A 13,239-nucleotide genomic window follows, 5' to 3' on the forward strand; every position below is an offset into this window, starting at 1 on the left:
CCAACGTACGTCACAGCCAAGGTCGGATCTGTCACGATCGTGGAATCTCCTCCAGAATAGTATTAAATTAAGGTGCTATGCTGCCTGTAAATCAAACTCAGATGTGTGAACAGGATACTGTGAGCTTGGTAGCTTCCTGAAATATAAACTTAAGCGGTTTCTACACTCATGTCTTGAATGTCAGAGCTCTCCACCAGCACATGAAGGCACAAACAAAATACAGAAGATGGGAAAAACATACATAACCACTAGGATAGTACACACTCTCCTGTCAAGCTCACCATTTTGTGAAACATTATATTTTATTTATTTCAGTGATATTTTCCACTTTAAAATTCCTTTTCTCTGTAGCAGCAAAACACACTGTAGTAACTTCTGTATGTTAAATTGAGATTGCTGGACACCTTGGGGATGGCTAGCTCTTGCAGACACACTTAAAGATGGACAGATAAAATGTCACTAGCCTAGCAACGTCAGGGCTACAAACAGCCCATAAAATAACACTTAAAGTGACAGGCTCACTCTGCAACTCATGAGCCGTTACCTCATTCACCGAAAACTGTTGCTGTGTTGTGTATGGATAAATTTTTAGTCAGTGAATATATTGTACAGTAATATCACACTTACTTTTTCAAACAGGATTTTCAAATCATACATCATCTTATAATCTGGATATCCAGTAGTTATAGAGCAGCTGTATCCAGAAAAACACAATAAGTAATAATTATATATTCAGACTGCCTACCCAGACCTAATTTCTGTGATTTCAGCCAAATGAAATGCAATGACTGACTCAGTGTAGACACAATAACTGTTCAACACTGACTGAGAACAAAAGCATCAGGGACAGAAGGTGTGCACTATCAAAGACTGTTTTCATCTGCCACGTTATGAGCTTGGAATTAGCAGGGCGCAGTTCTGAGATAGTGGGTATCAAAAGATTACCTTCCCAGCTAGCAAACATATTATGTTGCAAAACCTATATCTATGTTTAAAATCATAGTTTAAGTAATGTAGAAATGATTTTAGCAAAAGTTCCAGGACAATTAGGTTCTACAGTTAAGAGCCATATTATTCTGGTTTTGTTCAATAAAGCTTTAATGACCATTTTCAAATAGGAACTGGATGAATTTAATATAAATAGTAAAACCGAACCTTTTAAGTTATTTTTTAGGCTAGCTGAATAAGGACGTGTCCCTACTCCTCTTTCTGTTTCTATGACTCGTGTTTTCTTCTCAAAATCAAACATTTTAACAAATGCTCTCTGTCATTTCATTAGGACCTGCTTGATTTGACCCAATCATGTAAACAGATGTAGGAGAGAAGGTTCCTTCTGCCAGCAAGCAGAAATACAAGTGTTTGGAAAATACTTACCATATGGAAACCAGTGATTCATACTGCAGGAGTGACTTGAATGCTTCCATGGATGTTTTGATACTGTATTTTTTAAAATTAGGTCACCATTGGACTGCTGTAAATCCAGCTACTCTGCCTATGTGCAATGAGTGTTAAAGCTAGGGTAGGCAATTTATTTCAAAATGTTATATTTGTTGAAATCAACACCCAAGCAATCAATGAATGTAATTCTCTGATACAAAAATGTAAAAAATGGGGGAGCTGTGGTTGATGCAGGACTGTAACAGCTCTGCCAATCATTTCATTCGGTAGAATACTTTCCAAATCTAGCTGTCTCTTGCTAGTTCTCCAACGCTGCCCACTCCAGCTTTAAGTAAATATTGCTTTAAATTCTAAAATGCACTGGAAGTCAATGCAGTGCACTAGGACTGGAGTAATACATGGTGTCTGTAGAGTGGAACAGAGAAGCCTTGCTGCTTTAGAACCAGTTTCTAACACGCAGTTGCTAAACCATGTACATAAGTTGCACTATTCTAGGCACGGGGAAACAAAGGCGTGGATAATTTGCTCAACAGTATTTGTATGGAGAAAAAAAAACTTGCAGATTCCTGGCTAAAGACTTTACATTTTCTGTCAAAAGCCCATGATAATAAGGGCCCATTCCTGGAACTTATATGTGTATTGAACTCTGAACTCAAAGAATCCAAACATTATCCTCATGCCAAAAAAAAAAAAAAGACACTTACAGTATGTAATTTCAGGGTCACAAAGCTGTTTCTTTGTAGTATGTTATCAGGTCCATCCTTGAAAGAAAGGGAGGAGTAATGGCACAGCAATATGTGCAAACCACTGATATAAATCAAGAGGCACTTCAGCATAGCTAAAAGAGAAGAAAAGGTTGAAGAAGAGATGGAAAAAACTTTTGCAATGTCACTTGATGTTTGCATGTGTTAAGCAACATGGGATTTATTTTCACATCTCCTGTTGCACTGCAGCCTGATGTATTTGACTTTGTCAAACAGTCTGAGTGTGATTTATGATCAAACAGCACCTGAACCTGAGATTTATTCTCCATTACTGCTGTCCATCAGGCAACATTACATTATACACAGCAATACACCACCAAGAATTATGCTGTTAAATCTAGTTTAATGATTTGTCTCAGCACACAAAAGATTGTTAAACAAACTTCCATGGATACTTGTTAGGAAATGCATCTTTGGTTTACTGGTGGCTGGAGCTAAAATAGGTCAAACTTTCTGCAAATAAACATGAACTCTATATTGAATACTTTGATAGAGAAACTTAAGTTAACTTTTACTACATAAAAATATACCCTCTGCTATAATTTCAATCTTTTTGATATATTTTTTATATCCATCCAGATTCATGAGTCGGGGGGGGGGGGTGTAAAATCAGAATGTATCATCTGCTCTGTGGCAGAAACCCAAGCGGTGGGAAGGAGTTGAAAGGTTCGCTAATATGATGTTTTGCTGCTTGTTTCTTTTACTGCAAGGTCATCATAAAGATAAAAATAATCCCCCGTGACAAATTTGTTTTCAAAAGGTTTCACTCTCCTTCTCTATCATCTCCGAGAAATACTGCCCGATAGTGCTGACTCCAATGGAATGCTTTGATCAAGGTCTGATGTATTACCCTGTCTTTCCTGTAATTCAAATGCCTCCACTGCTTGTTTTGAGGAAGAACATGGGATTGTGAAATGGTCCTTTGGGAATACTACAAAAGGGCTTCTTTTTTCCCAGACAGGCATGTCAAATTTCTAGTCTGATGAAAACCTGCGTGCAAACACTTGCCAATGAAAGGTAATAGTGCAAATGCAAATTCGCAGTCCACTGGTAGGAAGGACCATTTATCAATAGAGCTTGATATTGCAAGCAGCAATTTGCTTGTCCTGGCCAGGGATCAAAATGAGATGAGAATCCTGCAATTGATGCTTCAAACACTGTTGATAAATTTGTCCAGAATGGGACTGCAGTCAACATGTAAGATATGAGACAGCAGAAGTTATCCACCCACCAAGCTATAATGACTTGCTGAACTATGGGTGTTGTGTTAGGACTCTAATTGAGCTTCTGACCAATGTTTACATTTTTAGCTTAGTCTCCCAGTCTCCATAAAATTTTAACAGGGAAAACTACAGTATATAAAGTAGACCGATGTTGGTTGTCATTAATAACACACGACTTGTTCCCTGGCAATTAGCCTCAAAGATAAGATGGCTGATTTATACCAGAACCAGTTACAGAACGGCCAATTATGTCTGTAAGAAACACTGCCATTTGTAATGAGCAACAATTCAGATAGACCTGCTAAACCTGATTTATACATTATGTGAGCGCTAACAAGCTGTCAGTATACGTGTGTTACAGCTGTGTGTTTTCCTGTGCTGTGTCCGTGTTCCTTTTCTTTCCTCTGGTTTTGCCCCAGGAGTGCCCCAGCTAATTACTGAATGAGGTCCACCTGGCCTTGGAAGGGGGTCTTTAAAAGCTCCAGTGCCAGCATCAGAGGGAGGCTTTTTGATTTGGGACTGCTGGTCTTTCAGCCTCTCAGCTGGGGAGTTTTGTGTTACGTCCTTATGTTTTTGGTGGTCTTGATTTATTGTTTTGTTACGTTAATAAATTCCACTGATTTGATTGTTTTAAAGGTGTTTATCGGAGTTTTTGTTTAGGTCAGTGTTGAAGAATTGTTTGCCCCCTATAGCCACCAAAGGGTGAGGTGTAGCAACGTGACAATATATTCAGAGCACACTAAGCTGGAGAATATTCCTGTGTGTGGTTGCTAATTGGCTTTCTTTGGTACAATATTAGTATCTATGTGTATAAATAGGACTTTGACTTGATTGAGTGAACTGGTGACAAAGTTTTGCAAATATGTAATATAAGTGATGCTCAAAGCTAATTATAATAGACGGCACATCCATTCTCTGTTTTGACCATGTTTATCTTTTCTGTGCTAATGGCAAAATGCAGCATTGATACAACCTAATGACTTCTCTTGTGTTAGTCCCCCAAAATAAATTAGTCCTCCTTTAAAAAAGAAAAAGGATGTCTGTTAAAAGGTACTTTGAAGCAAGAGCCAGAGACAGGAGCCTCTGCTTTTTGTTGATCAATACTATTTCAAAGCCACTTCCTCTTTAATGGCTGGCTGATCAAGGTCAGCAAAGCATAAACCTTTGCATTGCAATTTTATTGGAACTAAAATGACAAAACTAAAATTTAAAAAGTCTGCAAGCACTTTGTTCAATGTTACTTCAGTTTAACAGGGTCTACTACACAACTATTCCAGCAATATGATCAGAATTAATCATTCCATGCAAAAATGTTCATTTTCATATGTGAGAAAATGCTTGGTTTATAATTATTAGACAATGATGCTAATGTTGTTTTTAAATGATTGATAGCTGGAAATACCTTCTGTTCCAACATGGCTGACTCAGACCTAATTTTTCCTGCCTTTAGAGAAACTCATGTACTGTATGAGCTTCACAATGCTCACAAATTGTCAAATACTTGGTTGCCCTTGTGGGTTTTTTTCTTCAAATGCCTTCAATTGAGGACGTTTTACTAAGAAAATCCAATGATGACTCACGTCACAGCATCATAGGTTGAAATCTTCTATTATCTCAGAGTTCCTTTGTTGTGACATAAGCTGACGCTTTTGAAGCATTTGAAGGCCACAGACGTTTGTCATCTTTTTTTTTCATCTACTTTTCTTGTTAACAGTAAAATACAGAAAACTCAGAATGAACAAAGAACAAGGCGAGTAACATTTCTGTGGTCAGTTGCCCAGCAACGGCGTTCTTCTCAACGCAAAGCATAGTTTATGCTCCACCTTCAAGTCGAGACACAACCTCACTACAATAATAATAATAATCTTTATTTGTAGAGCACTTTTCAAAAACAAGTTACAAAGTGCTTTAACAAGTGTAAAGACAATAATAATTTTGCCACAGGCTTAATGTGATTTACTACGGAACCAGCAGATGGCAGTATTTGTTTGTTCTCCCATCTGCTGGGACCCAATGACCAGGATTTCTGTTTTGTCTGAGTTCAGCTGGAGGAAATTATTTGACATCCATTTTTTAACTTCACAAAGGCAGTTGTTAAGTGAACTCAGCATTCCAGGGTCTGTGGATCTGACGGGCAAGTATATTTGTGTGTCATTAGCATAAATATGAAAAGAAATGCCATGTTTATGGATAATATGTCCAAGGGGAAGCAGATACAAGGAAAACAAATGGGTCCTAAGACCGACCCCTGAGGCACACCATATTTAACTGGACAGAACGAAGAGACATAGTTGTTTACAGACACGCAAAACTTCCTATTTGACAGGTAGGATGAAAACCATTCTAGGGCAGTACCAGAGATCCCCACCCAGTGCCTCAGTCTGTCTAACATGATGTTGTGATCAATGGTGTCAAAAGCAGCGCTAAGGTCCAGGAGTACCAGGACTGAGCACATGCCTTCATCAGCAGACATTAAAAGGTCATTGGTGACTTTAAGCAGGGCAGTCTCAGTGCTGTGGTACTTCCTGAAACCAGATTGAAACTTTTCAAATATTTTGTTATTTTCCAGTACAGTGAGCAGCTGTTTGGACACAATTCTTTCTAGAATCTTTGCAATAAAAGGCAGTTTTGAAATTGGTCTAAAATTTTGTGGGAGGGAGGGATCTAAACCAGGTTTCTTTAAAAGTGGGTTCACGCAAGCAGTTTTAAAATAATCAGGGACACAACCAGTAGATAGGAAGCTGTTAAAAACAGAGATCAAATGAGGCCCAACAGAATCCATTACTTTCAGTAAAAACTTTGTAGGTATTACATCAAGTGGGCTGGAGGACACACTCATTTGTGATACTGTTTTTAAAAGCTCAGACAAGTCGATGGGATAAAACTGGTTAAAACTCTTTTGTGGCTGGTGAGGAACCTCTGAGTAAGAGGCCGCGGGGGTAATAGAGGCTCTTATTGACACCACCTTATTGGTAAAATAAGATGAAAACAATTCATCATTACATCATTACTTCCAGCTGAGGCACAAGGAGGGGTGGGTTTACCAGCTGATCCACAGTCTTAAACAGAAACCTGGGGTTGTGTTTATGTGTAGTAATGAGTTCAGAAAAATAGTGTGTTCTCGCATCCTAAACCATGTTATTGTAGTTAATTAATAAATCCTTCAGACTGAGGTAATGGACTTGGAGACTGGATTTTTTCCATCTGCGCTCTGCTTTCCTGCATTCCCTTTTTAGGCTGCGAATGCTGCATTTATCATTGCTTACTATCTTTAGACGTAGGCCTAACCTTTAGAGGAGCAGTAATATTTAGTGACGACAAGCAGATATGATTGAAGTGATCGACCAGATTGTTGGTGTTGGAATCAGACAGGTGTTGGCTTAAAGTTAACTTAAAGACAGCTTTATGTTGAACCTCCAGATCAGTTGATTGAAGAACGACTGAGTCAGACTGATGGTGTAATGTACTACTGTTTTTTTTTTTTGAAAAATTGAACATAAAATGCGAAACCTTCCCATCTCTCTTTGCTGCTTGTATCACTTAGCTAAGCCCTTCCCACCAAACACACAAGCAGGTGCTGGTTGCCCTGCGAAACCTCTGCAAGTCTCTGGCTTTAACTAATTTTCTGAAAGACGGCCCTCCAATACTTTGCCGAGTGATTATTTATAGTTCTTGTTTTAAGCTCTCAGTAACAAATGTTTCAAATGCATGCGCTTGCTCACCGGAGGAAAAGGGGATGTTTTCCTCCTGAATAGTGACGTCACTCACCGAAGCGGGGACACCCACACATGCAAGACGGGATGACCCCGGTACTAATTTGGATTCCCCCGTTTGAAAAGAGACTAAACCAAATGCATTCCATCTGTGTTTAAACATGTATTTAGGTTACACAAACAGTCCACACACTGAACAACGATGGCGATGAGTTAAAAGAAATAGCCCGTGACTTGTTGTAAACGACAATGAAATAATGTTATTTTCCATGACAAACAGTGCATCACATCCATTCGCTGGTGCACAGCGTTTGGCTCGATTAGAAAGGCGAACATGTGATAACAATATAGTATGAAACTATGTACTAGTATTTGCTCGACTGACGCATTGAAAACAGCATCAACTTAAATGTAATTTGTCCTCCTGTTCATCTTATTTATGAGAATAAATTGTACTGCATACAAGTTATTAAAATGATTCCCGATTAAACGGGCCAACACATTTGAGGTGTTCTTTTGCAGAAACAGAATCTACTCTTATGTTTATTATCCTCAGTCATGGTTCTTTTTTTGTGCCGCAAATTATTTTAAATATGTTTTTTTGTTTGTTTGTTTTTAAAAAAATATTTTTTTATAGCGAACTTCGGGGAGAATCAATCAAACAAGTGTCTGATTATTTAGAAAGGCTTTAGGCTTTAAGCTATACTACTCAGAGGTAATATTTCGATATATTTTACACAGTTTTAGGACTATTCACTTCAAACAGTTTCATCCTTCTGCCATGTGAGTCGCCATTTCTCATTGTTCCTCTTTATGTGCATACACATGGTTCAGAGTTTACAGGATGCACATTTTCAATGTCTTCAATGAGTTTGTTTTTTATAGATCACAACCTTTGCTAGGGAAGTGGCGTTAGTTGTTGTCACCTATATTGTATAAAATGCTTTCGAACTAAAAGGCAGTTTTTCCTGATCTGAGAACTTTACCATACGGTTTTTGAAATGGCTGTTAGAGAGACTGATGGTTTTGATTTTAGACTACAACATCCTTTTAGTCCAATTGTGTCAGGTCCTTCAAACAGCGGTAAAACATATTTTGTGAAAATGTCGACTGAAAATGCCAACAAGCTCATTTCAAAACAGATTGAAAATGTTGTATATATTTCTCGTGTTGGCAACCATTGTATAACCAGTTATTGAAAATTAGAAATGTGAATTTCGTTGAAGGCTTGCCATCTTCTTTATGTGATGATACATTGTTGCCTTTAGATAAAAACAATTTGTTGATTATTGATGATTTAATGAATGATACTGGCAATAACATTGAGATCCAAAATGTGTTTACAAAGTATGTGCATCATAGAAATTTAAGTTGTTTATACCTAGTTCAGAACTTGTTCCTTCAAGGCAAAGTTAGCCGTACCTTGTTTTGTTTAAAAATCCCAGCAATAAATACCAAGTCATGCTAATGGCTAGACAAATGTTTCCTGGGAATAGTAATTTTTTTATGGATTGTTTCGAGGATGCCACGAGTGTTCCTTACGGTTACTTGATGATTGATTTTAAAGCTAAGACACCTGATGATTTCAGACTCAGAACCGACTTGCTTTCAGACCTGTCTGTTGTGTATGTGCCTAAGAGAAAGTAAATAAACATGTCTGATTGCATTAAAAGAAACCTGTCTTTACTGCAAACTATGCACGGAGCATCTCCATCTCAGAGAGTGAATATTATTAAATCTGCATCACCAGACCTTTTGGTAGCGTTATGCGAAATAGCTTACAATATTTTAAAAGGTAAAATTCCTTTAAATAAGACACAATATCAAAAATTTAAAAAGAAGAAGGATTAGACAGCTCGCCAATAAAAAGGTGTGCGCTTCAAAGAAAAAGAAGACGTTGCTTAAACAGTCTGGCGGTTTTCTTCTCCCCTTCTTGAGTATCGCTGTGCCTTTTATAACAAGTCTTATTGCTTCAAGACAAACTTAGATGACTATGGAGTATGCACAAAAAATGTTTCTGGTACCTAAACAACAGCTTGATCTTTTAAGAAGACCTCCGGCACACGAGTCTATTCGAGAAACAGTTGAAAATGACCTTGATCGTACTATAAAAGACATTCTGGATCAAAAGACTGGAGATCTTCATGAAAGCATGAAGCAAAAAAATATTTCATTGCATTGCAGAGATTTCTGCATTTCTACAAGGAGAAAAAGACAAGAACACACTAACTTTGTCAATGCCGGTCGCTGAGGATTTTCACTCTTCAGAGCAGAAGAATCACGCAGGAAGAGACTTTGTTTTTGAAGAAGTTTTTAAAAAACATGCCAAAAAACAGCAGGAATAAAGCTCAGCGTATTTTGGATAAAATGTACTCCTCAAAAAACATATCTGCATGGACTGAACGTGGGGAGTTTGTGTTTAACGGTAATGTTATTAAAGGGTCTCATGTGTATGATTTGATAAGAGGAGTAACTGCTTCTCACAACGTGTCTGACAGTCAGAGACTTACAGGTTGGGATGAATATCTGCAATCGTTGGCTATATTGAATATACCTTTATCAGTTGTACCAAATCAACAGGTGAAAAGAAAAATTGATGAGATGAAGAGAAAGACTTTTGGAGAATCTTCTCCTCTTATTACTGGACCACCATCTACACCTCTTGTTACCAGAGGGCATCGATTAGTAAACAATGAAACAAGTCCATTTGTATCTCCTAAAATCCGATTGAGTCATTGGATAACTTTTTAATTGTATATCGTTATTGGTTTTAAATAAATACAGAGAGAGAGATAACTTTATCATTTCAAAGTCTTTTTATTTATATCACCATAATAACAAAAAACATTGTGTATACGTTTCAATCTATAAATCATTTTGATAATGAATGGCACACAACTTCTAATATTACTATACACATTCAAAAGCATCTGACACTTGGACACGCTGGTTACATTCTGCATAATTATTTTGACCACATACAACCGATAGTCGTATTTTTATTCACAAATTTGCACACCATAAAATCATTGCATGACCGTTTATTACTATATTTAGTCATTACATTGTCATAAGATAATCCTCTATCCATATGGTAAAGAAAAACACAAAATGCTGACCGCATACTACAGAATCCACATCTTGCACTTGTCTAACAGAATGTTGCGTGTACTTAAAATTACTGTTGAGAAAGACAGAAAAGGATTCAGGAAAATGTGAGTATACCGGAGAGTTCCCAAAACTGTCAAAGAATGATCCCACACCCTGCTTGTCAATATAGATAGCGACCCAGTGTTGTCCTCCCAGGAGGGAGGGGTCTGTGTTTACCACCAACATGGTGGGTCTCTTTTTAATAAGTGATTTAGGAAGCTGGTCACTAGCAAATACTCCAAGAAAGACGCCTTGCTTCAGTACCTTATCAAATACTTTTGACAATTCGTATCGTATTCATACTATCGTTTGTTAAAGTTAGAAAAACTCAATGAGAACTTGTCTTCTTGATGATATCTCAATTATAGAATCATATGTGGCGATATATGGTCTCCGCATCCTTCATCAGAGCTCAGGATAAAACAGAACAGACTATATCCATTATAAAATTTGTTGTGGGTTATGGCCATAGCGTTTTCCAGTTGCTGAGTACAATTGATGATACTCCCTGATGGAATTCTCTCTGGTAAAGTTGGGTTGAAAGGGTTTTGAAGGATACTGTTGGCTGTCAACGTATAAAAATAAAAACTCTATATCATAATGGTTAAATGTAAATGGATTACGCACATAACTACCTGTAAATGCCTCATGATCTACAAATCCTACTACAATAAATGTAGGTATTTATCCCAAGAACACATTTTCTTGATTACAAACAGGAGTGCCCGTTGGGACGCTAAAATTGTTAAGAAAGACTCTGTCTATGGCATATTTAACATTGCCATGCGTTAATGCCTTAGCATGTGCTAGCTTAAAGAGGTAGTATTATGCTCATTTTCAGGTACAAAATCTTAATTAGGGGTTGTACCAAAACAGGTTTACATGGTTTAATTTTCCAAAAACACCATATTTTTCTCATACTGCACATTGATGCAGCTCCTCTTTTCACCCTGTGTATTGTACGCTACGCTCTTGAGCTACAGAGTGATGCATCTTACTTGTACAAAATCTTTGTTGGGAGTTGCACATGCGCAGTTCCCAGGTAAGGAATACTAGCCAATCAGAAGCAGAGAAGGGCGGGTCGTAAGAAACAAGGTAGTGTGATCCAAATCAAAGCCGCTTCAGACTGCGACCGTAACCTAGCAGTCCACAACCACACAACATCATTGTTCCACATCTTACCATTAGGACTAAACGTTGAACTGTTGCCGGTGTTCTGACGATCTTGCCGAAAAATGCTACCGTAGCGCAAATCGATAGACTCGACTCTACTCAGTCCTGCTCCGTTTTCCATTGCGGATACCAGAGATAGTACGTAGCTGGTCGTCATAGCAACGCCAAACACAACTGCCGCAACGTAATGTTCAATGCGACACACACACCAGCGATCCTCAGTGATTCTCTTTTTTAAGTTGATACGTTTCAACATTCCTCAGAATGTAAAGACAGATAAGCGGTATGAAAACCTTCCAGCTGTGTTTTCCTCTGCCGTTGTTGCTGCAGCGGTCTGTGTGACGGCGGGAGCAGAGGGCTCTGTGAGCGGGCGGCTGGCCGGCCTCACGCGCTCCTCCCGCGGGTTGGCACAGACATTCCCCGCAGCCACTTGCGGAGCTCCTCAACTCCGAAAATATTCATCACATTTTTGATCCGCCATCACTTCTCTTAAAACTGTCAATATTCGAAATCTACACAGCTGATTTCTCACCTCAAAACTTCTCAGAAGTGGATTTAGTGATGAAATTCCATACGAAAACTGTAAAATATAAAACTTTCTGTTGCTGGCCTCTGTCTGGTGCAGCAATGATGATGCAGTGAATAGTGACGATTGTGTATAATAGTTACTGTCGTGTTTTCACGTTACATTTTAGTATCCCTCAGCTCGCTTGGAACCTCGATGGAGGTGAGGTGATACGAGAAAAAGTACCTGGAAGCAGGTACAGGTACAACATTTCCACAATGGAAAACCAAACAAAGGCAAGCTGCAAGCTGCTTGGCAAGCTTTATGACGCGTTTTCATTGTGACGTCACAAGTCAAGGAAGTGAAGGGCTGGACTACAAACGAGCTGTTTTCAAGCGGTTCTGAGCAGAGCTTTCTGTGGGAGAACTTCGGGCTTTTTCACTTTGCAAACCTGTTACATGCACAAAAAAGATATATAACTCAATAAAGGAGAGGGAAAAAGCATAATACCACCACTTTAACAGCCGGAGATACGGTGACTTTCTTTACAAACAGGCTTGCTGACATAATGTTAACCCGAAAGTCGTCTACAGTGTTGCGCATTAAGCAAAATTAGTTTTTAGCTCTACTCCATTTATCATTAACTTGTCTTGAAAAAAACAAGTCAGAATGTAAAGGCGATATTAGTTCCCTGTAATATTTCACCATCAGTCTTTTACCCTGTAAACAGGAGGTTCCCTTGACACGCATTCCTTTACAGTGAAATATTCATCAGTATCATTTTGCTGATAACCTTTTTTAAAAGGGCCTCGTAGTTTTGAAATTCTTACAGTATCGCCCACCTCATTTAAAATTAATTACTCTTTTATCTTTTGTTTTATACAAGTTGTTAAATACGATATCTTCATTGTCTTTTGTTACATCAATCGGTTTCATTTTAATACTACGATGATGACTATGATTGTAGGAGGTGACTAAATCCTGCAATATATCTACGTATCGTCTAGAATTATTGGTTGTTAAATAACACCACATTTTAGATTTCAGAGTCCTGTTAAAGCGCTCTACTACAGATGCCTTAGTCTCATTTGATGTGGTAAAGTGTACGATACTATTAATTTTCATTAACGCCTCGAAATCTTTGTTTAAGAACTTCCCTCGTCTGTTTGCATTTTATGCAGTATTCTACCTTCAGTTAAGATATCTTTAAAGGATGCTGTGACGCATTTACCACTCTTATTTTTTAAACAACGCAACCATGTGTATTTTGAAAACAAATCTATACACGTTAATAAATAGTGTACCCCATCATT

Source organism: Micropterus salmoides, unplaced genomic scaffold (genome assembly GCF_014851395.1).
Source record: "Micropterus salmoides isolate LMB-PRFRI ecotype aquatic unplaced genomic scaffold, ASM1485139v1 Ms_hic_scaffold_5, whole genome shotgun sequence".
Classification (NCBI taxonomy): Eukaryota; Metazoa; Chordata; class Actinopteri; order Centrarchiformes; family Centrarchidae; genus Micropterus; species Micropterus salmoides.